The sequence below is a fragment of the Schistocerca piceifrons genome, unplaced genomic scaffold (genome assembly GCF_021461385.2).
Source record: "Schistocerca piceifrons isolate TAMUIC-IGC-003096 unplaced genomic scaffold, iqSchPice1.1 HiC_scaffold_1084, whole genome shotgun sequence".
NCBI classification, from domain to species: Eukaryota; Metazoa; Arthropoda; class Insecta; order Orthoptera; family Acrididae; genus Schistocerca; species Schistocerca piceifrons.
The window spans coordinates 160001-165000 of NW_025726890.1; the positions used below are offsets into that span (position 1 = coordinate 160001).

At 62.3% G+C, this 5000-nt stretch overlaps 1 pseudogene; it reads left to right on the forward strand.

Annotated features, from left to right (window-relative positions):
* Nucleotides 1–5000, forward strand: part of LOC124727122 — a 7962-nt pseudogene that overhangs the window by 922 nt on the left and 2040 nt on the right.

Here is a 5000-nt window from a genome sequence, read left to right on the forward strand (position 1 = left end):
CGTCTTGAAACACGGACCAAGGAGTCTAACATGTGCGCGAGTCATTGGGCTGTACGAAACCTAAAGGCGTAATGAAAGTGAAGGTCTCGCCTTGCGCGGGCCGAGGGAGGATGGGGCTTCCCCGCCCTTCACGGGGCGGCGGCCTCCGCACTCCCGGGGCGTCTCGTCCTCATTGCGAGGTGAGGCGCACCTAGAGCGTACACGTTGGGACCCGAAAGATGGTGAACTATGCCTGGCCAGGACGAAGTCAGGGGAAACCCTGATGGAGGTCCGTAGCGATTCTGACGTGCAAATCGATCGTCGGAGCTGGGTATAGGGGCGAAAGACTAATCGAACCATCTAGTAGCTGGTTCCCTCCGAAGTTTCCCTCAGGATAGCTGGTGCTCGTACGAGTCTCATCCGGTAAAGCGAATGATTAGAGGCCTTGGGGCCGAAACGACCTCAACCTATTCTCAAACTTTAAATGGGTGAGATCTCCGGCTTGCTTGATATGCTGAAGCCGCGAGCAAACGACTCGGATCGGAGTGCCAAGTGGGCCACTTTTGGTAAGCAGAACTGGCGCTGTGGGATGAACCAAACGCCGAGTTAAGGCGCCCGAATCGACGCTCATGGGAAACCATGAAAGGCGTTGGTTGCTTAAGACAGCAGGACGGTGGCCATGGAAGTCGGAATCCGCTAAGGAGTGTGTAACAACTCACCTGCCGAAGCAACTAGCCCTGAAAATGGATGGCGCTGAAGCGTCGTGCCTATACTCGGCCGTCAGTCTGGCAGTCATGGCCGGTCCTTGCGGCCGGCCGCGAAGCCCTGACGAGTAGGAGGGTCGCGGCGGTGGGCGCAGAAGGGTCTGGGCGTGAGCCTGCCTGGAGCCGCCGTCGGTGCAGATCTTGGTGGTAGTAGCAAATACTCCAGCGAGGCCCTGGAGGGCTGACGCGGAGAAGGGTTTCGTGTGAACAGCCGTTGCACACGAGTCAGTCGATCCTAAGCCCTAGGAGAAATCCGATGTTGATGGGGGCCGTCATAGCATGATGCGCTTTGTGCTGGCCCCCGTTGGGCGAAAGGGAATCCGGTTCCTATTCCGGAACCCGGCAGCGGAACCGATACAAGTCGGGCCCCTCTTTTAGAGATGCTCGTCGGGGTAACCCAAAAGGACCCGGAGACGCCGTCGGGAGATCGGGGAAGAGTTTTCTTTTCTGCATGAGCGTTCGAGTTCCCTGGAATCCTCTAGCAGGGAGATAGGGTTTGGAACGCGAAGAGCACCGCAGTTGCGGCGGTGTCCCGATCTTCCCCTCGGACCTTGAAAATCCGGGAGAGGGCCACGTGGAGGTGTCGCGCCGGTTCGTACCCATATCCGCAGCAGGTCTCCAAGGTGAAGAGCCTCTAGTCGATAGAATAATGTAGGTAAGGGAAGTCGGCAAATTGGATCCGTAACTTCGGGATAAGGATTGGCTCTGAGGATCGGGGCGTGTCGGGCTTGGTCGGGAAGTGGGTCAGCGCTAACGTGCCGGGCCTGGGCGAGGTGAGTGCCGTAGGGGTGCCGGTAAGTGCGGGCGTTTAGCGCGGGCGTGGTCTGCTCTCGCCGTTGGTCGGCCTCGTGCTGGCCGGCGGTGCAGGATGCGCGCGCCTGCGCGGCGTTCGCGCCCCGGTGCTTCAACCTGCGTGCAGGATCCGAGCTCGGTCCCGTGCCTTGGCCTCCCACGGATCTTCCTTGCTGCGAGGCCGCGTCCGCCTTAGCGTGCTCCTCCGGGGGCGCGCGGGTGCGCGGATTCTCTTCGGCCGCCATTCAACGATCAACTCAGAACTGGCACGGACTGGGGGAATCCGACTGTCTAATTAAAACAAAGCATTGCGATGGCCCTAGCGGGTGTTGACGCAATGTGATTTCTGCCCAGTGCTCTGAATGTCAACGTGAAGAAATTCAAGCAAGCGCGGGTAAACGGCGGGAGTAACTATGACTCTCTTAAGGTGGCCAAGTGGCGGCGGTGTGGCTGCATCCGGACTTGGCTTTTCGAAGTGCGGTCTTGATGTAGTCGTGCTGCTGCTGCGAGGTGCCTTCCTTGGGTTGTAGTTACAGGGAGAGTGATGCGCAATACATGGGCCTAGCCCTCTTAGCCTCTCCTCTCCTGCGGTCTTCTCCCCTTCTCGTGGGCCCGCTGATTTTCGCAGAGTGGAAGACCGCACCAGGGGCTTGGGGGGGTTACCAGCCCCCCCTCGCACTATCCCTTTGTTAGTTGGGGGCAGTATTCAGAGAAAAAGTGGTGGCCCTTCCGCTGAAGGTGCCACCCCAACTTCCCCAGCACCTAGCCGGCCAACCGGCCGTGCCGAAAATTTTGTAACTTTTGCAGCTATGTATACCTGTAGTGAGTGCCACCGCAGCTTCACCACCAAGAACGGTCTCGGGGTCCATCGCCGCCGCCAACACCTTGCGGCCGCCAACGCGGAGATCGTCACGGAGAGGCATCGCGCGAGGTGGACGGAGGAAGAAGTCCTGTCGCTCGCCAAGGCAGAGGCCGAACTGTTCCTCGAGAGGGACGCCCGGTTCTTCTTTGTAAATCAAGAACTCATCAGGATGTTCCCCGACCGAACGCTTGAGGCAATCAAGTGCCGACGGCGGCAAGCTGCCCACAAGCAGCTTGTCCGCCAGTTCATGGAGGCGCTTGAGATCGGTCGGGGGGAAGAGCCGGCGTCCCGCCGGGGAGCAGCGAGCCCGCTGCCTGACGCGGGCGAGGCCGCTGCGCCGCCCGTCGACGCAGCCGAGGACTTCGCGGCCGACACCACCGGGCCGCCGCCGGAGGGGCCGACTGACGCCGCCATCTGGGAGCATCTGGCGGGGCTACCCGCTTCCGCCCAGCGTTTCTCTGCCCTGGATCGTGTCATAGGTCTGGGGCGGGGCACGCCGCCCGATGTCATCCTGGGCATGCTCCCGGATGCCCTTGCGTCGGTCGGGTCCAGAGGGGAGAGATCGATCACCAGGACACAGCGGCCGCGCCAACCATCGAAGCGGCCGCCTGCCGCGCCGCCGACGCAGAAGCGCAAGCGGCGCCGCTGGGAGTACGCGAGAACGCAGGATGCCTTCCGACGGTCGCGTGCACGTTGCGTGCGCGGCCTCTTGGATGGCACCCTGCTCCAGCCGCCACCTGCCATCCCTGGTCTGCTGGACTTCTGGGCGGACCTCTTCACCAAGAAGCCCATCTCCACCGCGGGCTTCATTCGTGACCGCCTCCTCCCGCACTCAGAGCCTGTCGCTCTTGAGTGCATATGGGGGCCGGTCACACATGAGGAGGTCGCCGCCGCGTTGCCGCCCAGGGGATCAGCAGCCGGGCCGGACGGCCTTACCCCAGCGGAGTTGCGGCGCCTGCCGCACGAAGTCCTGGTGAAAGTGATGAATCTCTTCCTTCTGGCCCGCGCCCTTCCGGAACGCCTGCTTCGCGCGCGGACGTCCCTTCTCCCGAAAACGGCTGCACCAACATCCCCCGCTGACTTTCGCCCCATTACGGTCTGCTCGGTGTTGGCGCGGACCTTTCACAAGGTTCTCGCGTCACGCCTGATGCGCGCATGTGCTGTGGACGAACGTCAGCGGGCATTCATCCCTCGGGATGGGATGTTGGAAAATACCTTCATCTTGGACACTGCTCTCACCGACGCAGTTCGCTCCTGCCGCTCTGTCTTTGTGGCGTCGATCGACGTATCTAAGGCATTCGATTCGGTAGATCATGCTGCCCTTCGCCCCGTGCTGAAGGCGCATGGCCTGCCGGATTGCTTTGTCGAGTATGTCGAGCGGTGCTACGAGGGCAGCACGACAGTGATAGCGGACGGCGCCGGCGTGGGCGTGTCTGTGCAGCCAGCACGGGGCGTTCGCCAGGGCGATCCCCTCTCCCCCCTCCTGTTCAACTTTGCGGTGGACTACGTTTTAGGCCAACTGCCCTCCCACATCGGAGCTCGGATCCTCGGTCGCAGAGTCAACGCTGCGGCCTTTGCAGATGACGTCTTGCTGTTTGCAGCGACCCCGAGGGGCTTGCAGTCCCTCATCGACGCAGCTACCGCAGCCCTCGCTCACCTGGGGCTGCAGATCAACGCCCGGAAGTGTTTCACCCTCGCCTTAGTCGCGTCAGGGCGCGAGAAGAAGGTGAAGGTGGACAGCAATGTCACCTTCACAGCAGGCAATACCACCATGCCCGCCCTGCGTGTGGGTGAAACCTTCCGGTACCTGGGGCTGCAATTTTCCACGGCGGGTCGCTGTGTCTTCAATCCACGTAGCCACCTGGTGGAGCAGCTTGACGTCATCTCCCGAGCTCCGCTGAAGCCGCAACAGCGCCTCCACGCTCTCACCAACGTACTTCTCCCTGGCCTGTACCACGGGCTGGCCCTCAGCCGCACCCGGGTGGGTGCATTGAAGTCGGCCGACGTTACCATCCGGGCCGCCGTCAGGAGATGGTTCCGCCTTCCGGCGGACACCCCCCTGGGATACTTCCACGCTCCTGTTGCCCAGGGGGGCCTCGGCATTCCATCTTGCCGATGGATGGGTCCGACCCTCCGTCGGTCCCGTCTCCTGGCGCTGAAGAAGATAGGGCCAGCCTGCGACGGTGCAGGCATGGATGAGGTGCAGCGTGAGATCGAGGTGCTGGAGCGCCACCTAATGTGGGAGGGCCACCTCCTCAAATCGTCAACGCAGGTTGGGGAAATGTGGGCGGCGCGCCTACACATCGCCATTGACGGTGCGGCACTGTCATCTTCTGCCGCCGTCAGTGGCCAACATCAGTGGGTCGCCGACACCAGTCGCCTGCTATCTGGGCGTGAATACATCGACGCCCTCCGCGCCCGCATCAACGCCTTCCCTACGAAGGCACGGCGCAGTCGCGGGCGGGAGGCGGACACCAGATGCCGCGCGGGGTGCCAGGCCGTGGAGACCGCCAACCACGTACTTCAGGCTTGCTTTAGGACGCACGGGTCCCGGGTCAAGCGCCATGACGCTGTAGTGCGTTATGTCGCCCGTGGACTCGCGC